This window comes from Coturnix japonica, chromosome 4, assembly GCF_001577835.2.
Source record: "Coturnix japonica isolate 7356 chromosome 4, Coturnix japonica 2.1, whole genome shotgun sequence".
Taxonomy (NCBI): domain Eukaryota; kingdom Metazoa; phylum Chordata; class Aves; order Galliformes; family Phasianidae; genus Coturnix; species Coturnix japonica.
The window spans coordinates 42,150,555-42,177,920 of NC_029519.1; the positions used below are offsets into that span (position 1 = coordinate 42,150,555).

General features: G+C 38.5%; 1 long non-coding RNA gene across 1 annotated transcript in view; it reads right to left on the reverse strand.

Moving 5' to 3' along the window:
* Positions 1-27,366, reverse strand: part of LOC107313497 — a 276,826-nt gene that overhangs the window by 132,956 nt on the left and 116,504 nt on the right. Inside the window, exon 5 of the long non-coding RNA XR_001555014.2 lies at positions 7,994-8,074. This is a non-coding gene — a long non-coding RNA (uncharacterized LOC107313497). The remainder of the gene's footprint in view (positions 1-7,993; positions 8,075-27,366) is intronic.

Below are 27,366 nucleotides of genomic sequence, written 5' to 3' on the forward strand. Positions count from 1 at the left end.
AGCCTCACCACCACTGTGCTCAGACCAGACATGTGAGTCTTGTAATGCTAGTAGTGAGTGAGAGTCAGTTCCAGCTATGAAACCTAGCACTGAAGGTCACATCAAGATTTCTGTGAAACTGATGCCAAGCCTGGTGTGGAATTAACTGATAACATAAGAAGGATACAAGAGCAATTAGAGAGCATTCAAAAGGAGGGCTCTGAAGCTGGGAAAGGGTTGGGAGAACAAGACATGTGAGGAGTGGCTCATGTCCCTTAAAGATCTCATCAAGTCCAGCTGCAACCAAACCATACTAGCCTAACTCTAACAGCCCTCCACTACACTTTGTCACTGAGCACCCCATCCAAATGATTTTAAGCACATTCAGGGATAGTGACTCAACCACCTCCTTGGGGAGCCTATTCCAGTGCTTAACAACCCTTTCTGTAAAGAAGTTTTTCCTTCATACTCAACCTAAATCTCCCTTAGTGCAATTTGAGGCCTTTTCCTCTCATTCTGTCACCAGTGAGAAGAGACCAACCCCACTCTCGCTGTAAGAACTTTTGAGGTATTTGATGAAAGCAGTAAGGTCTTCCCTCAGCCTCCCCTTCCCCAGACTACACAGCCCCAGCTCCTCATAGGGCATATTATCCAGACCCTTCACAAGCCTTGTTGCCCTTCCTTGGACCTGCTCCAGCACCTTGGGGTCCTTTCTGTATTGCGATGACCAAAACTGGACACAGTATTTGAGGTGAAGCCTCACCAGTGAGGATTTCGGGGGGGATTACTTCCCTAGTCCTGCCCACCACACCATTCCTGATCCAAGCCAGGATGATCCTTATGGGTCCCTTCCCACACATGATAATCTATGATTCTATAATTATGCAATAATAACCCATCTGTCGCAGTATGTGCAAACTCCAGCATTTCAGCAATATATTCCTCAGCTGATGAAGACAGCACTGGCCAAGAGAATCACTGCAAAATGCTACCCCTTTTTCAGTCTCCATTAATCAACTTGACAAAGTCAGATGTATATCACTGCTACTTCCTAATCTATTACAACAAAGCTGTTAGAGCAAGGACAGACACAGTGAACATTGTTTAAAAATGCTGATAAAAGCACAAGATGAGATGCAAAATTGTTTAAGAAAAATAGTATCAATTTTTGATGTGAGCACTTGTACACAACCCTGTTTACCTGGAGTGATATGCTAGCTAGCCAAAGCCTATCATTTATATGTGTAATCTGTTTCATTTGCTGTACTGACAGTTATACGGTAATAAATGGTGCATATAGATTTGATAATGGCATGAAGCGTACATTTTGTACACACCCCTTCAACAGCTGTGTGCTGAAAAAAAATAATAGCAGAGACATATCTTATGGAGACTGACTGAAAATCTCCCTTTGCCTTTCTCCTTCTGTCCTCCAAATTCCAAAGGCTGCTTGAATACAACAGCCTCTGCTTCTTCAAGCCAGATTCTGATGCACCACTGTAAGCTTAGCACAAAAGCTTCAGAGAAAACAGTAAATACACTGGTAATCTTTTATTGGCATGATGGCAAAACACATTCTGGTCCAGACCTGTGCTTCTTTGTGCTGTCTGCTGTATATACTACAAGACTATAAAACAGCAGTACACAAATGAGATGGAAGGTGAAACCAACAGAATGCAGGCAGATAAGGGTCACATAAAGGAGAACACTAGATAACATGCACAAACCCTGTATATTCTCAGCCTCATTACCATAAGAAAATTTAAAATAAATGAACAGAATTCATTAACTAATTCCCAGACAACATGTCCTATCACCAGCAACTTGCCAATATTAGTTCAGTGGTGGGTAAGAGCTTGTCATACAGTTGGTTTTGATGAGGACTGACAAAAAAAGCACCATGGTGATGTGGGAAGAAACAAATATGCAACTCAGGAAGAGGAATGGAGAGGGGCAAAGAAAAATAACACAGATAAACTGCAGTGGGAAAGTTGCTTTCCACTGGAAATTTGCAGAATTTCACGAAAAATCAGTGACCATGAATTTTGAGATCTAAAGTAACTTTAGGCAATATTTATGAGAGCTTTCTTTATGATAACACAAGTCATAATCTGAATTAATTTACATAGGCTATTGAAAGCAGATAATACTCTAGTTAGCACAAAAAACAAAGAGGTTCAAAACAACAAGGACCATGTGGACAAAAATTGCATTTTGTACCTCAAAAATGAAGTTGTTCTGCTGAAATTACTGAAATTACCCTACAGCCCAAAACATTTCATGAGAATTCAATTTTCCAGAAACCATTCACATGATTCACAGTCTCAGAGAGGGAACCAGCCTCTAACATGAAACGATGCCTGGAACAACACATATATCCTGTACTGTTGTACTCACCTACAAAATTAAAGTATTTCCTCTCTCTGCATAACTTGTATTTATGGTGAATGTTTTCAGAGGAGAGAAAATGAGAGAATGAGTGAATGAGAATTAGAATGTCAGAAAACGAATGAGTGAATGGATTTATAAAGTTGTAGGCAGGGTAATTACATTGCCTGAAAGAAGGAGATTCTGCATTCCATTGTTCCCTCTGAAAACTTTAGTGCAACCTGTGGCTCTCCATTGAATGGTACAGAAAACTAAGTATGGGCTGTTTTGGCATGGGAGTTTACGTGATTTTACCCTTAAATCTGCTTCATATTTTCTGGATCAGTCCCTAACTAATGATTTATTACAACAGAAGTAAAAACTCTTTAAGAATAGAAATATTTTAATTTGTGCTAAGCTACAGAAATGAAAAGCATTGTAAATAAAAAGGCCAAATATTTTTTTTAACATTCTTAAATAATCTGAAATCTTTGGAAAATGTCATTGAGGCTCTTTATATTTCTGTTCTCTTCAACTCCATGTGCTAGTGATTTGGTGAGTGTACAAGCAGCAAAAGGCCTCCCTAGCACTATGACTCCTACTCAAGAGAAATCAAGGAAAGCAAACTGAACAGAAAAGGCAGATATTTTGCTACAGATTTCTGGGAGGTATGAACATTTATATCTATATAAATATGCTATTTTCTTTACTGTACACAGAAGAGGGAGCTCATCCATGTTTCCCAATTCCATTTTAAGGCTAATAATGAGGCAGTGACATTTTTGTTTCTTTCTCATTTGTCTTACAAATTGAGTTCCGAGACAATATCCTTTCCCCACAGGATTTGTCTTTTCTTTATGAAGTATGTAGCAACTTTACAAGAAAAGCTGGAAAATAAGGCTCCAGGGCTCATATCGGTACTAGGGCAAGATTAGGAAGCAGAGTAAAACACTTTCCCACATACCAGCAGCTTCACTCTGTTAACATGACAGTGTCAGATTTCAACAGTAGAGCAAATGTAAGAAATGAAGAAAGGAAATCAGAATCCTGTAAACCAGACCTCTAAAAAAATAGAGGTAAAAATATTACCAGTACTAGAAAGCTTCAAACTGAACATGTATCTGTATCTTATTCATATTTGGTGAGGCCAGAAGGCTGACAGCAGACTGACATCATCCTAAGAATGGTGGATGGTGTCATGTCCTTACCTACACACATGTTCCTAAATGCATACTATAAAATTACACTTTACTCCTAAGTTCCAACAGCACCTTAACAGCAGAAATAACATTCCTCTAATGGATAGCTTGCTTGTTCAAGTAGAGAAAGTAAGTTAGACAGTTACTGTCTCTTTTCACTATAACACACCATGTAATGTCCTACAAGAATGAAGGCTTGCTCCTTAGCTTATCCCAAATCCACCAGCTATCCTATTTACAAACCTAACTTCTCACCAAGTCAGCATGAATTAGACAATTAAAATTTCTAGAGATTTGAACTTAAGAACCTTATTCAGGCCTCTGATTTTATGCATTCTTACTCCACTTAAGTTTATTTTCCAATGTTTTACTAAGCAATAATTAGTTTAGATTTGTTCTCAAACTGGCTGAAAAGTTAAAGACTACCTGGCAGAGCATGTAGTAACAGGAGTAACAGCAGACTCTACATCATGTATTGAATTTTTTTGCCGCATTATATATGGCCTTACAGGGACTGATGGATTTGTTGGGTTCTCTAGAACTTTAACAAGAACAGACAATAGCCCCCTTGTAAATTATAGTCCACTGTGCAAACCTCTTTCTACACACAAACTTTGCAGAAGGACTTGCTACTGGGCTGTTTTTATTTCCATTTATGACAAAGTTTAGGAATTCCATATGCTGATGCTAACATCATTGCTCTACTTATTATACAAACCAAAAATGTTATTTCTTAAAATAAAGCAAGGTTATAACCTCTCATCAGGAATTCCAGCCATTCCAAACTGTGATCCAAGAAATTCTCTGTACTACATGCACTTCAGACTTGTCCCAGTGCAGTCCTAGAATAGTGACTCCAAGTAAATTTGTCATGAAGTAGATTAAATCATTATCTATTCTTCCCTTCCTGATATTACCCACCCACATTCCTATGAGGCATAAAATGTTCCAAGATTTTGTTAGTTGGGAAATCAACTGACAGCATACCATCTTTGATGTCTCCCTGGTACTAATAAAGCTCAAGTCATTGCCAAGAATTTCCACATTAAAAAAAACCAAACAAGCAAAAAACCAACTCCTCTGGAAATAAATATGCAATTAACAAATTAGGAAATAAATTTCCTAGCAGTTATAAAGCACTTCATATTTTTCAAAGCACTCTAGACACATTAAATACATTACCTAATTAATTTATCCAGAAGGAAGTCTAGTAAACTTTGCTGCATGCTGTGCACTGAAGAACCATTGCTTGACATAAGATCTATGTTTATGACCCTTCATAACTTGTGTTTCCCTCTCCCCCCAGTAAAAGCCATTCTTCAACATCTTTTAATTTTTCATGGCTACTTGTTTACTTAATAAATATTTAAATAAGCCACCTTAAAGCCAGTTAAACTAGTGCAACCTTACTGAGACACTGTCTGCAGGGTTTAAGTAATAAGCCACCCTGCAGTTCAATTAAACAGGCTATTTACAGTGGTTACCCATTCAGGATATCCTCTCACCTGGTCAGTGCTATCAAAGCATTGAAAAGGACACAGCATCTTCTATCTTTCAAAATACTAAGCACATATCCCTGACAGTTCATCTGTTAGATGTACCCAAAATATCTGCAGCTGGGGTTTTACAACTTAAAATGTTTAAAAGAAACAAAGATTTGACTGCAAAAGTGTCAGGGTGAAAGTACTTTTGCTGCAGAATCTTCAGCACTTTGAGTAAGAGACTAAAAGATGTCTAACAAACACTACCAGCTATGTCTGACCCCATCATTACTAAAGCTTCTCCTGTAATTCTGAATAGATACACAAGAGTGTATACAGACACACATATATAGATATATATATATACACACATATATACTCCAAAACAATTTTTGTTTGTTTTCCCAGCAATATAGTATTTGACAGAATCAATCTGTACTGAGTCTCATAGGCACTTCCTATGTCATCAGATGGGATTCTAGGAGTGGAGAAATTATAAGAGTAAAATTTAGAGTCACTGAGTAGGGAATAGTGTTCTTTTCGCGTTCAGCATTTCTTTAAAAAAAAATAACACAAAACGTGGACCAAGGACATGAAATAAAATGTAAATTTGAACACTGTTTTATTTGTATTAAAAAGTACTTAGGTGCAACTAAAAGACAGAGTGCTTAATGTCTTCTCAATTCATTCCGCTCACAAAAAACAATTTGCTTTAGAGAAATTATAGAGGAATAAATGATTTGGTTTCATTATTCTTAGAATAGAATACCTTTCTTCTCTAACCCCTAAAAGTACAAACACTACAGAACAGTAGCTCATTTCACAAAATGCCTTTTTTCTTTCTTCCCCCAAGCAGGAACCTTTCCAAAAAAGAACTAACCAACAAACTAAAAGAAAAAAAGAAAAAAAAAATCCACCAAAACACAACACAAACCCAGCCTGAGGTTTGTATAGGTAATACACTGCCAGTTGATCTGTGACCCCAGCCCTTTGCTATTGCAGAGTCCTTCAGACCTCTGTATGTAAAACCATGATGTCCCTCATGGTAGACCTAAGAGATTTCCTGAGGCGCTGAAAGCTGTCAGCATCTAAGTTAACCAGTATGTGGTCCAGTCACTCTATTAAGCTGAGTTTTCAAAGACAGAAAGACATTCAAGGCAAGTGGATCCAAGGACAACATATGATATCATCCTCATGTGCTGAATTTTTACAGCCAAAGAAGCACTTACTCATGACCTGTGGGACAGTTATGTCTGCTAAGGGCTTCCTCAGCAGGTAAGAGTTTCATTCAGATCACACATCTTATTTTTGGCATTAACATTTTTTTTTTTTGTAATCAGAAAGTATCAAGTTTCACCCCAGTGTTTATTCCAGGTACTGTGAACTCCTTAAATGTACATTCATTAGAGCATTCCATTACAAAGATATATTAAAAAAAAAAAAGAGAATTCTATAAATATCAAAGTCTATTGCTACCTAAATTACACTCGTGTTCATGAGAAAGACAACAATATAGCAGTAGAAGAATAAATCTGACAAGGAATGAGAACTTTGGGGGTGAAAATGCTTTATTTCAAGTCACTCAGACTCTGACATTGACTCTAGAGTAGTAAAACTGGCATGAAAATTTAATTAAAATTGAATACCAAAAGATAAAATTAGGATAATATTGATATAGAAAGACAGACTTTGAAGTTATATTACTGGAAATGAAATGGTAGTGGGGGATTCTTTTTTAAAAAAAATAAGATTCACTTCAAACTGTGAATTTCAAACCTGCTAGCTGAAAATCTTGCTAGTTGAGTTTCTGAGAGGCTTTACTTCACAAATTTGAAACAGTTCTGAAGACAATATACCACAGTACTGACACAGATCAGTGTAAAATCTTACTTTCAAACTGAAATCAGTATTAACTAAATACATACAACCATTCTTTTGCCTACTCCTTCTTTTCAGGACAGCAATGTTGTGTCTCCATAGAACAGTACTAGGAACACAGGTTAAAAAATGCAGTGACCCTTTATGTCAATTACCAGTATGACAGGAGAGCCACGAATTCACACTCTTTTGAAGACTAATTTTTTTTTGCGTGACAACTCAGAAACAACACAAACTCAGAATGAAATAGGACAGGAATCAAAAGATAAAACTCATTCATTCATTTTGGATGCAGTACATAAGCAAGAACAGTAAGAGAGAACAAGGATTTTCTTCCTGGGGTATGAGGACCATTTAATATCTTAATCTGTGGGCCTCCATCTACCCACAAAGCTTACAGAAGAACATATTTGTGCTTGAATCACAAACAGCAGAGAACACAAACACAACAGACTCACCTGACTTGTTAGAACAGTTTGTTCAATATACCTAAGGCAACTTAAATGCTCACTCTTACCTCCTCCTCCTCCTGTATTTATGCTATATCAGATTGCTTCTAGCACTAGAATTCACCAGAGCCAAAAGCAACTCAGGTAGTAATGTGGGAGGCTTTTCTGGTTATTTGCTACGGTTTTTATGCTCATTAGCTTTTTTTCTCTGTACTTCTGGTTTTGCTCTTTTTTAAAAATTATTTTTATTTTTATTTAGTATTTTGTTCTGATGTCTTTCCAATATGTTACTTCTAGCCTCTCCAACTTCCTTACTGGGCAAGCTCAGCCAATAATTAGCTCCTTCAAATTGTTTCCTTAAAGCCATCTGCTTATTCTCTCCTATCTCTTGCTGCCTTCAGGCCTTGCAAGACTAGCAGCTGTTAGCTTATTAAAATCACAGGTACTGCATCTATTCATTTCCAGGACCAGTAGATCTCAAGGACTTGGCAAAAAAATAGACCTGAACAGTATCATCTTTTTGCTTTCTCCAACAAGCTGTTCCTTTTAATCAAGGCAACCCCATCACTTAATCAATGAACAATTCATAGACCATAAATTCTTTAATAAAGACTGAGATATAAACCATGTTATCCTTTACCTTTCAGAGACTCCTGGAATCTTGCCACTGATACAGTATCTTTCACATCCACATTCGATAAAAATCTTTTTTATAGACTTCCTGCAGGGAAAAAAAAAAAAAAACCTAATGAAATAAATATAGGTTGCCACAGACCTCACTCTGTTGTTCAAAAGTAGAAAGCTTCTTTTAGCCTCAACCTTACTTCTGTTTCTACTGTAATTCCAGTGCTACAGAAGGCACAGCATGAGCAACATAACTGACAACTTATAATTAAGCGGACATGGGAAGACCACAGAATTACAGATGTTGGAAGGGACCTCAAGTGATCATCGAGTTCAACAACCCTGCTAAAGCGTGTTCACTACAATAGGTCACACAGGTGGGCATCCAGACGGACCTTAAATATCTCCACAAAAGGAGACTCCACACCTCTCTGGGTAATCTGTTCCTGTGCTCCCTCACCACTACGGTAAATAAGTTTTTCCACGTGTTTGTATGGAACTTCATACATTCAAGATTTAGACCATTGTTCCTTCTCCTATCACTACATACCACTGAGAAGAGCCTGGCCTCATCTATGTCTCCCACCTCCCTTTAGATATTTATAGACATTTATCAGATCCCCCCTCAGTATTCTGTTCCCCAGACTTGAACAGACTCAGGTTACTCAGCCTTTCCTTGTATGGGAGATGTTCCATGCCCTTTATTATCTCCATGGCCCTCCACGGGACTCCTAGGAGATCTCTGTCTCTTATGAACAAGGGGGCCCAGTACTAGACATAGTTTTCTAAGTGTGGACTTATCAAGACAGAGTAGAGGTGGAAGGAGGTGATCCTGCTGCTGACCTCTCTTTTTTTAATACACCCCAGGATACCACTGCCCTTCTTGGCCACAAGGGCGCGCTGCTGGCTCATGACCTATCAGTTGTCCACCAGAACACCCAGGTCATTCACTGCAGAGCTCATCTCCAGCAGGTCAACCCCTAACCTGTATAGATGCATGTTATTCTTCCCCAGGTGCCCTTGTTAAACCTCATCAGGTTCCTCTCTCTGTCCAATTCTTAGTCTCTCCAGATCTTGCTGAATGGCAACGCAGCCTTCCAGTGTGTCAATCATTCCTTCCAGCTTAGTATCATCAGCAAGCTTGCTGAGAGTGGTCACTATACCTTCATTCAGGTCATTGATGACCAGACCAGCACCAACCTCTGGGGAATACTGCTAGTCACAGGCCTCCAACTAGACTCCATGCCACTGATGACAACACTCTGAGCTCTGCCAATCAGCCAGAGTGAATGAATCCCCACTTCTCTGTAATGGATGTATAAACTTTTACCACTGTGCACAGTTAGGGCAAATGTAACATCCATTCTGAAGGCGCTCTGTGATCATCTCAGTAATCATGACCCTTTTAGCTGCCTCCAATAAGAGACAGAAATACTGTCAAATTTGCTAGTGTGTTAGGTACTTCCCTTCGGCCATGCCAACATTTTTGGATGTATCGCCACCTAATGTGAAAAAAGATCTTGACACATCTGTGTTCCTTCACTCATGCATCTCTTTAGGAAAAATATTAAATCCAAACACAACCCAGAAAGATGCCTCTGCAAGCTTGGCAGTGTGTGAAATGGCCATACCAGAGGCCACTGAAAATCTACAGGAATTTATCAAAACATTAACACAGAAATGAAAAGCACAAAAGATGAGTCCCAATCTATCCATCTCTTACACAGTGTGGTTGATCTGTCCAAGGCTATCTGAGTAGAGACTGTAGTTTCATAACCTATATGGCAGTTCACAATGACTTCTCCAGTATTATCATCACTCTTTCACATTTTTTTCCAGCTATACCAATCATTTGAGGAAAAGGGGGAAGAACTTCACACATATTAACAACATTACTATGCCAGTTGTAAATGGCATAGTGTTTCATTTCTAGTAAGTCCTAGCATTGCATATACTTTCTTCCATTGCTTCTTTGCTCCTGAAATAATCTATATTAACAGAAGTGTTTCCTCAGCATCTTCTCATCGCATAGGAATAGTGTCCCATGGTGCTAACCCCTCTAATTTGTGTTCATGTCTAAAATCTTCTGATAAATTCTGGCCAAAGAGACAATAAGCTTGACATTGCGAGATATCCAGAAGCTGGTGCACTTTAATTAAGACCACTAGACAAACTATTAGTTTAACTAATAGGAATTAAATATGAAAGGACAAAATGCACCTACACTGGGATTTGTACTGGCCTAAACAACTTGACTTTTAAATCAGTTTAATTAAATCAGCATACCTTCCTTATAAATTCCAGTACAGGTAGCTACTTCCAATTGGTTAAACCATAAAAGCAAGCTCAACAGGACAGAGTGAACTATTTTATGTGCACAATGCACAGCCTTTTTAATTAGCAGTAAAGGCCTCATTCTGGAGCAGTCTTCTCTTATTAATATACACAGAGAAGAATTAACACAGAAGACAGAAAGCAATATCTGGAGATGTTATTGCACTGTGTAATACATGGATTCAATGACTGAGAGACGGTGAATGCACACTGTCAAGAGACTGACTACTTCTGAAACAAGAGAAGTCATTCAGGAAGTATCACCTACCATTACAATGGCCATCAGATTTACAAAGCAGTCAAGACCAATTACAGACGAATGATAAGAAAAAAAGCCTCAAGGCCACACATCATTATTTTAGTATATTGAATTTTGGTATGTCAGGAATGTACATTGCTCTTCACATTCTGTTGCAAGAATGTAGCTCATCCTTTTATGACTCTTGCCTCTTTGGTCATATGTAAGTGTACACAACCATAAACCTAAATAGCAGTTCAGTATTCATGTTATACATATACACGCAGCCAATCTATATGAACCCAAATATCTATTCATAGATGTGTATGTGCAGTGAAATGTGAAAAAACAGTAAGGTGAAATGAAGGATTCAAATCCAGACGCCAGAGAGCACGGTGTACACTGACTCTGTGTGCACACTTTGTTCTCAAAAAAAGTAACAGTATTTTATTTACCCTTTAGTATAATATCTTCTATTTGCAGTCTGGGAACACATATGTGACTAGTTATGAAGCTTAGTCAAATAACCTTGGTCAACTTTTTAAGTCACAGTGGTTGAACTGTATCTGAACCCAATGGCTATGAGGCTAAGTGAAGAAAAATACAAATAATAAAGAATATTCCTAGTTATCCCAGGAAATTTCACATTCCTGCTGATGATGAGCAGCTGACAAAATAAGTGGCACTGTGTGCAGCTACATTCTATGAGGAACATACACGGATAATTACGCAGAAAACTTTGCATCCATGCCAAGTCCTGCCAAGGAATAAAGATCACAGAATCATACAATAATTTAGGTTGGAAAAAATCTTTAATGTTGCTAACTCAAACCATCCACCTGACACTACATGTTCACTGCTAAATCATGGCCTAAGCACCACATCCTATCTCTAGGGCTGGAAACTCTGTATTCTCCTGGGTTGCCTGTTCCAATGCCTAAACAATTATTATTATTATTATTATTATTATTATTATTATTATTATTATTATTATTCCTAATATCTAATCTAAACCTCTCCTAAGGCAACCTGGGGCCAAGTGCCTCATGTCCTTCACCTTGCCACCTGGGAAAAGAAACCAAAGTCCTCCTTGCAGCAACCTGCTTTCAGGCAGTTACAGGGAGTGATCAGGTCTCCCCTCAGCCTAGTTTTCTCTGAACTGAACAGCCCAAGTTCCCTCAGTCACTCATCATATATGTTGTTTTCTAGTCCCTTCACTGACTTTGTTATTCTTGGCATGTACTTGAACAACTCAATATCCTTCTTATAGTAAAGTGGACAAAAACAAAGCACAGCACTTAAGGTGTGGCCTCAACAGCACAAGGGGACAAGCCCTTCCCTAGCACTGCTGCCTGCAAATTTCTGATGTAGAGTGGGAACCATTGGCCTCTTTGGCCACGTGGGCTCACTGCTGGCTCACATTCAGCTGGCTGCTGATCAGCATCACATCCCCCATGTCTTTGTCTTCCCCAGCCTGCAGCATAGAGTTTTTGAGACCAAAGTGCAGGACCCAGCCTTCAGTCTTTCTGAATTCCCTGTAACTGGATGAGGCCCATTGATCTAGTCTAGCCAGATACTGCTACAATGGTCCTTCGTCTCCTGTGTTGGTTACAGCAGTGCAGGTGATAGCAGCCTGCAGAGTTGCCAGTGATGGCCGTTATTTTCTTCACAAAGGCACAGAGTAAGAATGAAGATAAAAACAGCCACACTTCAAACTGACAGTTGTCTAGGTAAAGAACAGACAGGGGCAAAGAATGACGCCGTGAATCACCTCTCAGACAACAGGAGAAAACCTCTGCAAGAGTCTTCTCACAAAGATTCCTTTGCAAGAGTACCCTCCTGTGGCTTCTGACATAACAGGGAACAATGAAGTTGAGAGCACCTTGCTGTCCTTGAGACAGACTACACATTGGTTTACATTCGTAACCTTGGCCAGAAAAAAACAAGACTTGACCCTGAGAGAGAGCAGACATGCAAGCTAACTGCCTGATGAGATGCCACACCAGTCAACACACATGGGATCAAACAAGTACTTTCTGGTTTGAAAACATAAGCTGCTGTAGACCAAGCAGAAGAATCAGGGCTGTAGCTTACTCCAGAGAGGAAGGGGGCAGGAGAGAGAGCTCCTAGTCAATAGTATAGCCAATAGCCAATTTTTTAAGTTCTGACAACCAGATAAAGTAGATGGAAAATACTACATCAAACTCAGAAAGCAGGCATAAAATATGCTTAAAATCACAGCAAAATAAAATAACCAGAAGGGCACATGAAGCCATATGAACACTTCAGTCCATGTTTAGAATGGAGATATTACTGAATAACTCAGAGATGTGACTTTCATGCAATTATACTTGCCCTCTTTTAGTCAATCCTTTATCTAATCAAATATTCTATCAAAATTCAGGCTGCCTGCCCAACAGTTACGTCAACCAAGATCAGTCCATCAATCCCCTGAACAGCACATTCTGTCAAACTGCATTATTTTGTCAGGCATCAAATCACATTATGGGATGTCATCCTCCTTTGGCAGACAAATTAATGTTGAAGATAACACAGCTTCATGTTATTTTTAGGATTTGCAAGTTAAAAAAAACACACACACACACACAAAATAAAAACCAACCAACCAACAAACACCAAAACACTTTTAACTTTCAGTGTTAAGATATTCACGAATCTTCTAAGTGAACAGGGTGATATATAGGAAAGACAGTAGGACAGTTTTAAAATTACTATTATCTAATTAGCGTTCATTAAATACATTTCATTGCATTCATTCTACTTGATGTTCTACAAACCAGACACTAAATGGGGAAAAAGCGCACAGGAATGTTTTAGCTTAGGGGAGAGCAATATTCATTTAAATGTTCCACAGATAATACCCTGTAGGTCATCACAGGGACGACAGATACTGTACTCTTCAATAGAAAGCCACAGCCCACTAAGGGAAAAGGCTAAATTCATGCATTGCAAAGTCTTGAGTCAGGAGGAGGAGGAGTCTCATCAGGATTGTTATGATCCATGTTGTGACCCAGAAAAAAAACGGCATTTCCAAACCAGTTCTGCTGAAACTCAAACTACTGTTGGAGGAAAGTAACACAATCCTGGATACCTTTTCGAGTGATGAGGTAGTCTCACTGCTAATAAACATGTCAGTTCTATGCTGAATTTAAGTTTTAATACTTTCACCTACCAGGCTATCTGTAACCTTTATTTTGATAAATGCTTGACTTATCTCACTTTCTGGTTGGCTTTTTAAAGCTCATAGCTCCTCTGAAAGACCCATAATTTTTACCTGCTGTACCAAAGTTCTTTACCCAGTGCAGGCTGGTTGACATAAGGATAGCAGAGGCTGTCAGCTTGTTTTTGGGATGCATACAGAGCCGCCTCCTGATGGCAGCTGCCCCTTACTCCTCTTCTTCCTTTTTCTCTCTTCTTTGACAATTGCAATCCACTCACAGATTTCCCTAATCCTCAGGGTTAGTGGCAACCTTCCACTTGGCCCACTGCAAACGTTTTACTGCAGTCTGCGTATTTTTTGCTATTGAGAATATACACATTTTGAAGACCAAAGGTACCCAAAGCAACATATCTTTTCCACATGGTGATACATTGCTCTACTGCTCTCTGATCTACATGGAAGAAGTACAACCTGTTTTGTTTTGTTTTGTTTTGTTTTTAAACCAATCCTATATGCCAGATCTGACTTCAGATACATAAAGCCAATGGCAAATAAATACATAGTAGATGTACCACTACTTTCAACATGAATAATTAATAGATTAGGAAGGAAAGGATATATGAGGCACTGCTTGACCACGGTTTTCTGAGGGGTAAACTATACTAGTATCTCCAGTTTTTGCAGCCTTGCTGTTGGCCACCAAGATTATCAACTGTATTACTATGTTTTAACATAATTGTTGGCTTAGTGTGAATTCACTTATTTCTTGCAGTGAGAACACATTTACTATGCAACAGGACCTTTATTTATTTAGTTTCAACCAATGTAAAGAGCTTAAATGAAAGGTGGCCACTAACAGAATTGTTCTTACTGATGCACTGCTATATAATCAGTCCTAGAGTAAAAGCATATTAATTCATGCTATTAAATTATAGATTAAAAAAGAAGAAGAAGAAGAAAAAGAAGAAGAAAGGTCCTAGCTACATTTCAAATGGATACAATAAAGATAAGTCAGAAAAGTGTGTGTGAGACACAAAGGGCAACACACAGCAAAACAAAGCATTTAACCTTCACTTGATATTATCAGGCATTCTGCTATGCTACAATAGATACATTTTCATAAGCCTCGCACTGAGTATTTCACCCACTCTGATGGCTCATTCATAGTTTGAAAATGTTTTCTTTGACAAGTTTTGGATCCCTTCAAGAGATTAGAGTGATTTAAGTTAAAAGAGACCAGTGCTTTTCTTCCCTTCAGATAGAAGGATGCAAACGCAAAAGGCCTTTAAAGGTCTTTGTCCAAATCAGCTTTTTTCCCTTCCTGTTCTAGGCGAATCAGTCATGTCTCTGCAAATCCCACTTCCATTAACCTTTCAAGTACTGCTGACATTCTCGTACTGTAAGTCTCTTGCACCATATGTCAAGAAACAGCTGACATATCCTTTAAAGTCTCTCTTGCTTTATATCTTGATTATTCTGGTTAGTTTGCAGGTCAGATGACTGGGAATATTAAACTGAAGATTAATTTACCATTTCAAAATTAATTCCCAGGCTCAAATGATTGCTTTCCATCTCTAACTCTGTTCACTTCTCAAAAGTTAAAGAGTAGAGGCAATTCTTGCAAAAGCAATAATAATGTAGTAGTGATACAAGACCCAGAAAATTGCCTGCTTAAGTATGAAAATGGGAAGGAGGTTTATCTTTGAGCACTGCAATTTTTTAGACTATTTAAATGGTTGCTTTAACCCGGCAGAAGTCCACACTGTTGCTGAACTGGGCCTAAGTGCCTCCTGCTTCCCTACCACAGCTGCTCCTCCTCGCCCCTAGGCTTACATCAGGGCTATAAAAGTTGGTCTAGCCACATGCTAACCATCATCAGTGCTGGTGCAGGGAGCTGCGAGGAATGCCCAGGGCAGAGAGGCAGGCGAAGCTGCTGCTTTCAGCACTGTGCATGCTTAATAGTAGTATCTACACATAGAAGCTGCCTGAACTCTGACATGTTCACTTCTATCGAAAAAGATTTACTGAATCAATATCAAAGCCAGGAGCAGGATTTTCAAAGCTCTCAATTACCTAAGAAAGTGGACATTCACAAAGGTCATAGAAACACGTGCCCTAGACACCTTAAGAACCAGACTTGGAAGAGATGCCTCTGCACATTTGCAGTCTTTCAATCTGTAAATAGATATTTAAATTTAGTACATTTTAAAACTTTTTTTCTAAGACTTTTTTGTTTTGTTTTGTTTTATTGTCTCAACATAAATTCATTGCTAAGGTGAAATGTTAAAAACAGCATTTACAGCAAATAATAGAAAAAGAAGCACATTTGGGGGCTTTCTCAAGTGAACCCTTCCAATGACAATGAGCAGGATTGCTGCTTCATGGAAAGAAAATAAAAGATGCCTTACTATGAAAACAGCCGGTACACAGTCTTGTTTTACAGTCTCTGCTTTGGCTCAAGGGATGAGTAATCCAAAATGGAATAATCCAAAATGAAGTCATTACTGTTAATAAAATGATAAGATGGATGTTTGCTGTACTTATTTTGGTATTTATATGTGGTTTAGGAAGTATGTTACCTAACATTTCTTCTCAAAATGATGCTTTTTGAGATGATGTAGCAATGTAAGGAATTGAGTTTAAATTCCTTGTTCTTTGCAAAGCCTTACAGTGAGCTAAGACCATCAGCTTTGCTATCAACAGAGTAGAAACGTAACAGAGTAATATGCTTACAGTTGTTTTTTGTCAGTTATAAATATCAGTATTTCTTATATTCTACTGCTGGCTGACTCACAGGAGAGATGCTGATCTCCTGTTCTCTGATAGGCATAATCTGATTTTTCACATTTCTGTAAATATGATAAAAATAAAACCCAATATATCTCATGTGACAATTCCCTGTTGCTATAAGACTCCTGCTGGCCATCATAGCTAAGAATTAAAGGAAAAAAAACAAAATACAAACAACAAGAAGAAGGTCCCTTTCAGCAGATACCAGGAGAAAACCTGAAGCGAACCTGGTCAAATAAGTCAACAGCAGGAAAGTAAAACTGTATAACACACCAAAGAGTAAAAGGGCAAAATCATGGCAGCAAATTAGACAAAACTTACTAGAAATGTTAATCTTGTTTTCTTCCTTCACTGTGAAAAACTAACACAAGTGAAGACTGTATGTGCTGCGTTACGACTAATCAGTTACCCTGATCTAACAAATCCTTGTTAGAGCTTTGATTTCTCCTTGTTTAAAACATCTTCTAACAGCAAACATGACAGTGTTAAGTATTGAAAGAAAGAGACATGCAGAAGGATTATTTAAGATCACGCTACTGAGATTTCAACATCATTCTAGTCATATGCTCAGGAGCAGGAGACAGATGGTTGGAGTTAATATCAAATAAGACCAACCAGAAAATATATATATTTAATTCCCATATATTAGCATTTAAACTCTCCAGCAATGCACCTATTAACTAAGTCTTAGTGGGATCAATTTGTCTTTTAGACATAATTTAGTATAGCAATTATATAGGACTGCCAGTAAGCCTTTTGTAGTACTATTTTGGGAGTAGTTAAAATTTAGGATGTTGCATCCTAAACATAAAGGGATAGAAATTCCTCCCCCCACCTCTTTGCCATGTATGATATTTGACTACCTTGTTTCCATTGATTTTAAACGATTTTACACCTGAAGAGATTATATCTATTTTCATTTTACTTAATACATGAGCTCCTATTGCAGGAAGGCAGCCATCACATAACTAATCCCACTGAAGCAATAGGTATTAAATCCTTCATAGCAATGAGTTATAAATGAGAAAGGATTATTTTCTGATATCTATCTGATACTGGTTGAGTGTGTGTATTAAGAAGAGATCAGGCTCCAGCTTTTTATTACTTTGTATGACTTTTATGATTGCCCAGGCTTAGTAGTGTTCTACAACCAAACAAAAATAATACCAGTGAAGAAAGCAAGCAGTTAATTAAGTTCTTACTCAACAAAAGCAAATAAACTCCATGGCACACTGCACAGGCTAAAGCAGGCTTCCACTACCATACATCCAGTTGATGTGCTGATATATTAAAACTAATCCTTCATTCAGGAAGATTTTGGCATCTGCATCAGAGAAGCACTGTAAGAGATGCTTGACATACATTTTTAAAACACTTCTGCATCTTTCCTTGTTGTTGTTGTTAGGCTTTCTAACCTGAGGTCTCTATTCCTGAGACTCTAAGCCTGTATGTCTGAGTTAATTGCAAGTATACATCTTTATTTAAAGGAAAACAAAAAAGCAATACCAATTTCTAAGTTATCTCCAAAAGCTAAGGAGAATGTGCAAACAGAAACCTCCAGGAGAAGAACTCAGGAACATGTTATGGATAATAGAGGCTAAATTGCCTAATATTTTCAGAGAAGCCTCAGAGTGAATCAAACCCACTGAACTGGGGTCACATAAACAAGAACAGAATAAAATAATAACAGTGTCCTGCTGGATGTACTGGTTATGATCATGCACAGGAGCTTCACACGCTGCTCCTATAGGAGGGTGCTTCAGTGTGGAAGTGCCTGAATCAAAAGTACTAACTTTTTGAAAAAATAGTAATAACAGACAAACCTGAAATAAAATAATAACAATAACAACAATAATATTAATACTAATAAAAAGGAACACGATCCAATCTGGTATTGTAAATCTTCCATGTGAAAAAAGAAATCTACAAAACCATGACACCATGAAGTCAGCATCTTCCTTCTCTCATCAGACTGATAAGTTCCTGGATTGATTGCCATAGAACTCACTGGGTATTGAGGTGCGACACTGGTGGGCACCTCAACACCACAAAGCTGCTACCTCACTCCCCTCAACCAAAGCTAGACAGGAGAAGGAGAATCTTTGGGGTAAAAAGTTAGGAAACTTACGGGTTGAGATAAAGGCAGTTTAATAAGAAAAGGGAAAAGAAAAAATAGAAAAGAAAAAAAAAGACTTAACGCACAATGCAATTGCTCACCAGCAATCATTTTAACAGTGCTGACATTGTTTTCTCTTACTTTCTGGCTAGGCTGTTATGAAGTGTCCGATACTCGCGGTCATCAGAATGTTGAGGAGAGAGAAACTCCCTTCCAGCCAGAGTAGGGAGCAGAGGGTGAAGGAGACGTATTAAAACTGCCCTCAGAGAATGCAGAAATGTTAACAGCTTTCAAACATGACCTTCTATGGCAATTTTCCAGGTAATCAATTTTTTTTCAGAGACCACGTATTTATGTAGTATGTGTTTCATTATCTCTCTAGAAGCCTGTCTAAGTAGCTGCACTGCTGTTAACTCCACTTTTTGCAGTACTTGCTCTGGCATTCAAACCTGACTGAGATGGTTTAACCTTTGGTGATTCATTCTGGCACTGAAGTCAAATGAATTCATAGTGTTCCTTCTTGACCAGACCTCAGCATAACAGCACAAAGCTTTGGTCAGGTTCCCTCTGCCAAATGTGAAATGCCTGTTATGCGTATCTATACCTGAAATAGCTTATCTACACCTCCCTCTCACAGAGAAACGAGTGCTTTCAGGGTGACGTACATTTAACTCATAATACGTATCTGAAAGAAATCATCAGATCAACAGGGTTCAAATACTGTTTCTCTCTACCAGCTACAAAAGCAGTCAGTATGAATGCCTCTGATGTCAGTATCTGTAAACAGTGAGCTCCATCTCTTGTCCTGCAGTCCCAAGGGTTATGAGATGCTAGCTTTTATGCTCAGCTCAGCCAGAAAGTCAGAATAACCTGGAGGCAGCAAGAGATGTAATATTCCAAGGGGAGCATGAGGATGATACAATGGTAGAATCAGCCGCAAAGTACTTAAGAATCTTTAATAAAGTGATCCTCTGTTCTCTGTTACATCACTGATCTTGACGGGCTCTGTATGAAGAATATGAAGTGCTGCAGAAGCTAACATCACAGCTTTATGAAAAAATACACAAGTTCATTTTTAGTGAAGTATTATCCTGCATATGCAGACTCTAGCACAAACTGATCATTTACTGAAACTTTACTGAAAGAGATTCACAGCTAATGCTCATTCATTAGGGACAGTGAAACAGTAAGAACCGCAAGCACACTACCTGTCTGACCTTGACCACTGAAGTTGTCGCGCTACGCCCCAAGGCTGTCCCCAGAGGAGGTTTGTAGGGAGCAGTAAACATACTGTAAATTCACTGAAATCCTTGCACAGTAGCTTCCTGGACAGAAAAGCTCTAAATGAAGACAAATCTGCTTCAGGATTTTACAAGGGTACTCACAAAGTTATGATCTGCAAGGTTTTGTTCTATTTTCAATTAAATGAAAGGCAAAGTATTGATTCCTTCTTCCTCAGGAATTACTATTTGCCCTGTTCAAGGAACTGCATCTATTCAGTGAGTTTAAACTGCTGAGGAAAGTAGATAAACCATTAATAACATGAATGTAAGAGTAATCTAATGGATTCATTGTAATCTACATACGCACATAAAAATACATTACAACCCACTAATTCTCAACCTAAAGCATGTGTTTTGGTTTATAGAACCTCATTCAATTTAATTGTAAACTCATAAAGCAATCTTTTTTCTCCCTGCCGCTGTACAGAATGAAAAGGTGATACCTACACACCCATCCTTTTGTTTCAGGTAGTCAACTTTCCTGAATGCCAATTAGGGTCTCCTTCAAAATAGAAAAGAAAGGAATACTAAAGGAGCATCATAAATTATTCATGCCTGTACCCCACCTAGGATGCTGGGGCCTTAAGGAAGACTAACTGTAAAACAAATCACGCTCACAACAAAACATGGATAGTAAAGAATTATCTTCTATTATTTCCTCAACCTGGATTTACCACACACATAGACATTACGATCAAGTGGATTATCTAAGTTGATGACTTGCCTAATACTAACTAAAAACTAAATTGCCCTTTATTTTCATCAGATTTTCACCTGAATTGAAGCAGATTTTGACACTGAATCCTGACCCACCCAGATCTAGCCAGCCATCTCTGCAACGAGCAGTGTTTAAAAAGCACTATACTGCTAGTAATAATGTATTTCTAAGCAGAAATACATTATACGCAGGATTGCACTCTAAGACATAGAATTCGTAGAAGGATTCCAGAGCAGTTAAAGCTCCACGGGTCATAAAGACTTATATTTTGCAGGAATCAGGGGCTTATACAGATTGTAGGTTAGGAGGAAAGCAATATATCATACACAAAATAAAGACTAAAGGAAGAAAATGAAACCCTACTGCAGGGACTAAGAAGTCTTCCTACCCATCCTGTTACTATTACTACATATTAGTTTGCTGAACTGCAAACATGTACTGTAGCACTTCTTTTGATTCAATCTTATTACTAGCTATGAAAATCTTCTTCTACATAATTACCTGAAATTTAAAAGAATGGCACAGAAAATCACAGAGAAGAGCCGAGAAAATAAAAGGCCTTCCTTGCTAGTACCTGTTAGAAAACACAACCTCATCCAAATACCCACTACTTTATTTCTATATATACCAAATTTGTTTGTCATTTCAGTATCTTAGTCAGCCATCTGCTGAACTGCTTTTTTACAATTCCATTGTCAGGGACTTAGTTCCACATTCTTGATTTTATTTTTTAAACAATGACCACTAATCTAAACCAGCAGGTGCATATTTGAGTTTTAAAAAAGCTAAATGGACAAGACTATTTCCATGATTTATATTGGTAAAGTAACCTTGTTTCTCTGATGACCTCAGAAGAGCAAACACTAGTTCTGAATATGCAAAAACACAACTGCTCCCCGTGTGCCAGCATAACCCCATTTAAAGTCCTTCATCTGACAGTACGCAAACTGTATTCCACATTGCAGCTCATTCAGAAAATGACCCCACATGTATTTTGCACTTGCCATTTAAAATTTGGAAAGAAATTTGTTACAAAGCCCAGTGCAGCAAAAGGAAGCACTCGCATGTAACCAGAAGAGTATATAATAATATGAAAAGTTCTGTAACATTGTAGTTTGAACTCCCAGATTAAATCTGAAGGGAGAAACTCCCATTGAAAAAAATCACCTAATGGTCCTCTAACACAAATCAAAACTGCTGGAGATCACAGAATCATAAGGGTTGGAAGGGAGATCATTGAGACCAACCCCCCTGCTAGAGCAGGTTTCCTATACTAGGTCACACAGGTAGGTGTCCAGGCAGGTCTTGAATATCTCCAGAGAAGTAGACCCCACCACCTCCCTGGGCAGCCTGTTCCAGTGCTCACTCAACCTCACTGTAAAGAAGTTCTTGAGCACATTCATGCAAAACTTCCTATGCTCCAGTTTCTGGCTGTTTCCCCCTGTCCTGTCTCCAAACACTGCTGAAAAGAGTCTGGCCTCGCCAATTTGCCCCCCTTATAGACCTGGATGACAGGGGTTCAGAGCATCTTCTCCAATCCCTACTCAAGCAGGGACTCTCGAAGCTAGACCACATTCAGAGGCTTTTGAAGATCTCAGAGAATTGAGTCTTCTTCCATGTCCAAACACAGTTGTTTTAGGTTTTGCTTCAATAATGGAGAAGAATGCAAAGTAGATACTCAACAAGAACCTGTGGGTGTTCCCATCCCTGGAGCTGCTCAAGGCCAGGCTAGATGGGGTCCTGGGCACCCTGATCTGGTGGGGGACAACCAGCCCATGGCAGGGGTTTGGGGCTGCTTGGCTTTAAGGTTTCTTATAATCCAACCATTCTGTGATTCTATGATTGTATGAGTCTAAAATATCTATGACAAAAAATGCTAGAAATAATTAGAATCATAGAACAATTTCTAGTCAAAAATCAGACAAGTAGCTCAATTTTCCTTCTTTATGATTACTACCTCTCTGATAAAAAACATGACTGGAGAACAGCCCATTACTGTGTGTTCATGCTCCCATGTTGTAAGTACCAAGACTGCTCAGGTAGGCAAGACATCAGCTAGAAGCTTGCTGCTACTAATGCAAAGCAGGATGGATGTAATAACTTCTTGGATTGTCTATAAAAATGGAAATTTATCAGAAGGCATTTTGTAAACACACCTTGGCCCATGCATTATTTAGCAGTTGGCTAACCCTGCTCAGCGGTACCTCTCTGGCAATATTCAGTGCAGATGGGTAACTTTACCTGGCACTTAAAAGAACCATCTCAATTTCATAAATAAATCAGGTACATTCTAAAAGGCTGGCATTTGCTTTTTGCACTCTACAGTGGCTTAATATCTAGAAGCAATCTCACAGTTTAAATTAAAATGTTACTACCACAGGGTTTCTTTGAGAAATGATCCAGTTTTGTTACTGTGAAGTCCCACATTTGAAGGGATACATATTATAGAGATGCATATATAATGCCTTTAATTGCTAAAACTAAACAGAACATCCTGATTTGGTACAGATACCCAAGTTCCATTAAGGAAGATCCTGGTTCCACACAGCACCACCCAAAATTCAAACCCTGTGCCTGAGAGCATTGTCCGAATTCTTCTTGAATTTGGCAGACTTGGGGCTGAGACCATTGTCCTGGGGAGCCTGCTCCAGTGCATGACCGCCTAGGAAGAAGCTTCTCCTAATCCCCAGCCTGCCCTTCATCTTACCTGAAAAAAATTTTCTTTGTATCCCTATAAATGATACTATCCAACACATTGGCCGTGAAGACCCTATAATCAGAACCAGACCAATTTGCAGCAAGTACAGCATTAAAACTCCCATCTCCCACATTCTGTGCTAAGCTGCTTCGTGTCCACCCAAGCAAAGATTTTTCACAGTAGTTTATTGATCTCTAAGTATAAGCAGCTCACGTCTTATGCTGTAACCGAGCAGCCCCCTGTCCACTTTGTGAAACATCAGCTGTCAGTTTAAATGGTTTGTTTTGATCAAACTAATGTAAAATAGAAGCTTTCATTAATGGATCCGTCAGCTTCCCCACTGTTGCAGTGATTAGATATTGAGTTTTCAGAGTATTATTAGAATGCACTTTTCTTTCAAAGCATTAGACAGTTAATTTGGGGTTTGCAATTTTTGCAAAGACACTGAGTAGAGCTTTTTCCAACAGTAACTTTTTTTTCCCAACACATACGAAACATCAGTAAGAGGAAGCAACATTAAAAGCAGACTTTCTTTCCTACAACCCTGGTTCAGGGAATACTCAGAAAGCATACTGAAGATATGAATGGGTTGAGGACACATTCTTTTGCTGTTGTTGTTTTTTAAGAGCATTCACAAATTCAAACACAACAACAACAAACACAGCTCTGGGAATAAGAATGTTTTAAGTTCAGATCCATTCGTTTTTGCAGGCTCTATCTTCCTGGTACCTATACAGAAAAGAATATATATATATATACAGAAAGCAAAGAGGAAGGACTGAAAAAGCCTTTCACCCATGTTTACTATCAATCTGTGGAAAAGCACACATGGAAAAATCAGTCGCTATTTTCTCCTTTTCCACGAGTAAAAAGACATCTCTCCTGTCAGCACCACCTGATAACTGAGTAGAAATGATTTCTAACCTTGCCAAGTATCAAACATATCAGACAGTAAAGAAAGGGATGCATGGTACAAGAGAGACAGGGAGACTGAGCTCCTCACCTGTACGATACCTTCCTGTAATCTACACCTACTAGTATGAACTATAACAAAACACTCTTTGAAATACTTTGGTTTGCAATGATCCAATCAAAAAGGAAACATTTCACTACGATCCGCTGTCTGCAAGAGGCTGTTCAGAATTGTCTGTACCTTAAAGCACTATAATTTAGTGCTGGTATAAATCAGTGCAGACCACAGAGGTGGAGACTTCCACGTCAGTTGGGCTATTTTGATTTCAAACAGTTATAAATCTCACCATGAGCAAATTTAAGCACACAAACAGAATTTTATAAGGAAACACTGTAGTTGTACATATGTAAAACCAAGCATACGCTACTTCCTGGCACAGTTATGTAATGGAGGAGGAAATCTCTCATAGCAATCCTGAAGGCATGTAGCTCTTTCTTTACTAAACATTTTTATGTCTATGTAAGCAGACACAAGGCTGTTTCCTTAGCTCAGTCATACAACTCCTATTGATCTTAAGGAGCTTTAGTACTAGCCCAGAGTTGATGTTTAGTGATCTCCCAAAGCAGGTAAGTTACTATGGCTGACTGAACTACTGTCTATGAGCTCAGATGGAAGACTGAAAAAATACATACGTATGTATTTTAGACCATCCCAAATAGACAGGGCCTTCTTTTGCAGTTTGCAGTAGGGGGCCTGATTTGCAGTGGGGTTAGACTAGATCTCTAGTGGGACCTTCCAACCCCTGCAATTCTGTGATTTTGCCCTTACTGAACCTGTTTTAGTTCCAAATTACAAAAGACTAAAAGCTAGCATAACAAAATGTTATGTGTGTGCCCCGGTGGCGCAGTGGTAGGAATGCTGCTTTGCAACACCGGAGGGCCAGGGTTCGAATCCCCCTGTGGCGCAAGTGGTAGAAGTGCCACTCTGCTACACAGAGGCTCGAATCCCAGGGGTTGGACTCGATGATCTCTAAGGTCCCTTCCAACCTGCATGATACTATTACCTATTACCTATTACTATCTGATGGGAGTTATTATGCTACAGTAACATCTTCATTTCAGATCATATATCAGATTATCGAGTGCATATCATTCTTTTAAGTGGTTACATAAACTTCATTACAGCCCCCAAATACACTAATTGTCCAGAAGAAACATTTTTGCAAGTTAATTTGTTCTGAGAAACACTTAGAACAAAATATTTATTTCCATATAACACAGAGACTATTCCTGGGGAGAAAGGGAATACAGTGTGCAAAGGGAAGACTCCTGGGGCTTGCAAGTAAGGGCTCAGGTGCTTCTTCCCCTCAATCTCTGTAAGACTGGTGTAGGGCAGAATAAACTTTCCTAGGGAAACATGCTGAGGCAGCAAGCTATCCTTTGAGTTGGAGGAGCCAGTCCCACTACAATGGCTCTGCAGAAGCTGATGCATGCAATACTCGTGATTACTCGTACCAAGCTGTGGACAGATGTCTGAGGATAGTTTCTGATAAATATAAGAAATTCAGAAACAGTAGGAATTCACAGGAGAATAAGAACCGCTGAAACATCGTCACGCCAGATGGGTTATCATTTCAATATTCCCTGCGCTATTATTTTAAGATAAACACCTATTTGAATAACTGACTCACACACTGTATTAGGAGACCAAATGAAATATTTATAGAACATGATCTCTCTTTTAGGTTGACAGAAACCTTATTTTATTATTTCAGCTTCTCAATCTCATATAATTCTTCGGAAAAAGAAAAAAAAAACAAACAAAAACACAGCAGGTTTCCAAAGATCTTATTCATCTGTGGTTTTCTATTAAATCTCTTCAACCTGGAGAGAGGAAAAGCAATCTTACATTGAAAAGCAAATAGAGAATACTGCAGAACACACAGGGTCAAACCAAGATGAGATCATAAGATGAGGAATTAACAATTTTCTCAGGCACATGCACCCCCAAACAACTACCTTAAAGACAAATGAAATGTACCAATCAATTTCATTAAGCTTTGCCTTAGGTTCCTGTGTTCTAAGCATGATGTTCAAGAAGCAAAAGGGAAAAACCCTTCCTGCAATGTGTTTATAATTAAAATCGCCTTCATAATACATTTCTGTTATTTAAAACTAGCTCCAACCATAGAAAATAAAAACACCGGAGTGAAGTTTGCTGCTTAGTTCTTGCAGGTTGTTATATTACACTGCTGATTAGAAAACAGGACACTGTGTTCCTTGTAGTAAACAGATCTTTACAACAAAGAACTCCATAAGACAAGATAAAAACCACATATACAGTTAGTACAAATATTTCATGCTTGTTTATTTTCTTGCAATTTGAAATAGGCAGGTGCTTTCTTAAGATCTGAACTTGTTACAAGGTTGTTTTTGCATTGTTTTTTGTTTTCCCCTCCACTGAGACTCAATGTTCACTGCTTAATTAGTGGAACTTATGTTTTTAAAAATAGCAAGCTGATAAAACACTCACATCATGTATACTAAACATCTGGTATTCTATCTAATCAAAGCAGGGAGTGTCCTGATGCTGCTACTTTGAGCAGGTTGGTTGCATTAAGTTTTTAGAAGAAAAACAATCCATTCTTTGAACTTACTAATTTGATAACCAATTCAATTATGAAAGGCTCTTAGTGTAGGGAAATGTTTTTATTTATCACAAGGCTATTTTTTCTTTCTTTTATACTGGTACATTTAATAGAGGTCCTATCCTCCCTTCTTTCTTTTCTCCTCTTCCCCCCAGCACATTCTAGGATCTTTCCTACAGTGGAAATGCTGTGCTGGTTACAACCTCCCACTTTATAGGGGGGGGCATACCGCAGAAGAAACTCAGTATTCATCCTAGTACAATATTTCAACAGGTGGCCTTTTGCTCCCATCAGTGCCTCAAAACAAATATTTCTGATCACAGATTGGTATGCGCCTCAAAACTCTATGTGTAAATATATATTACCTTCAATTACTACTATTTTCAAACCATTTTTTTTTATGTTTCAATTCAGCTGAGCAAACTGCTAAACATGAAATCATATGTTGTCTTCAAATGCATTTAAAAAAAA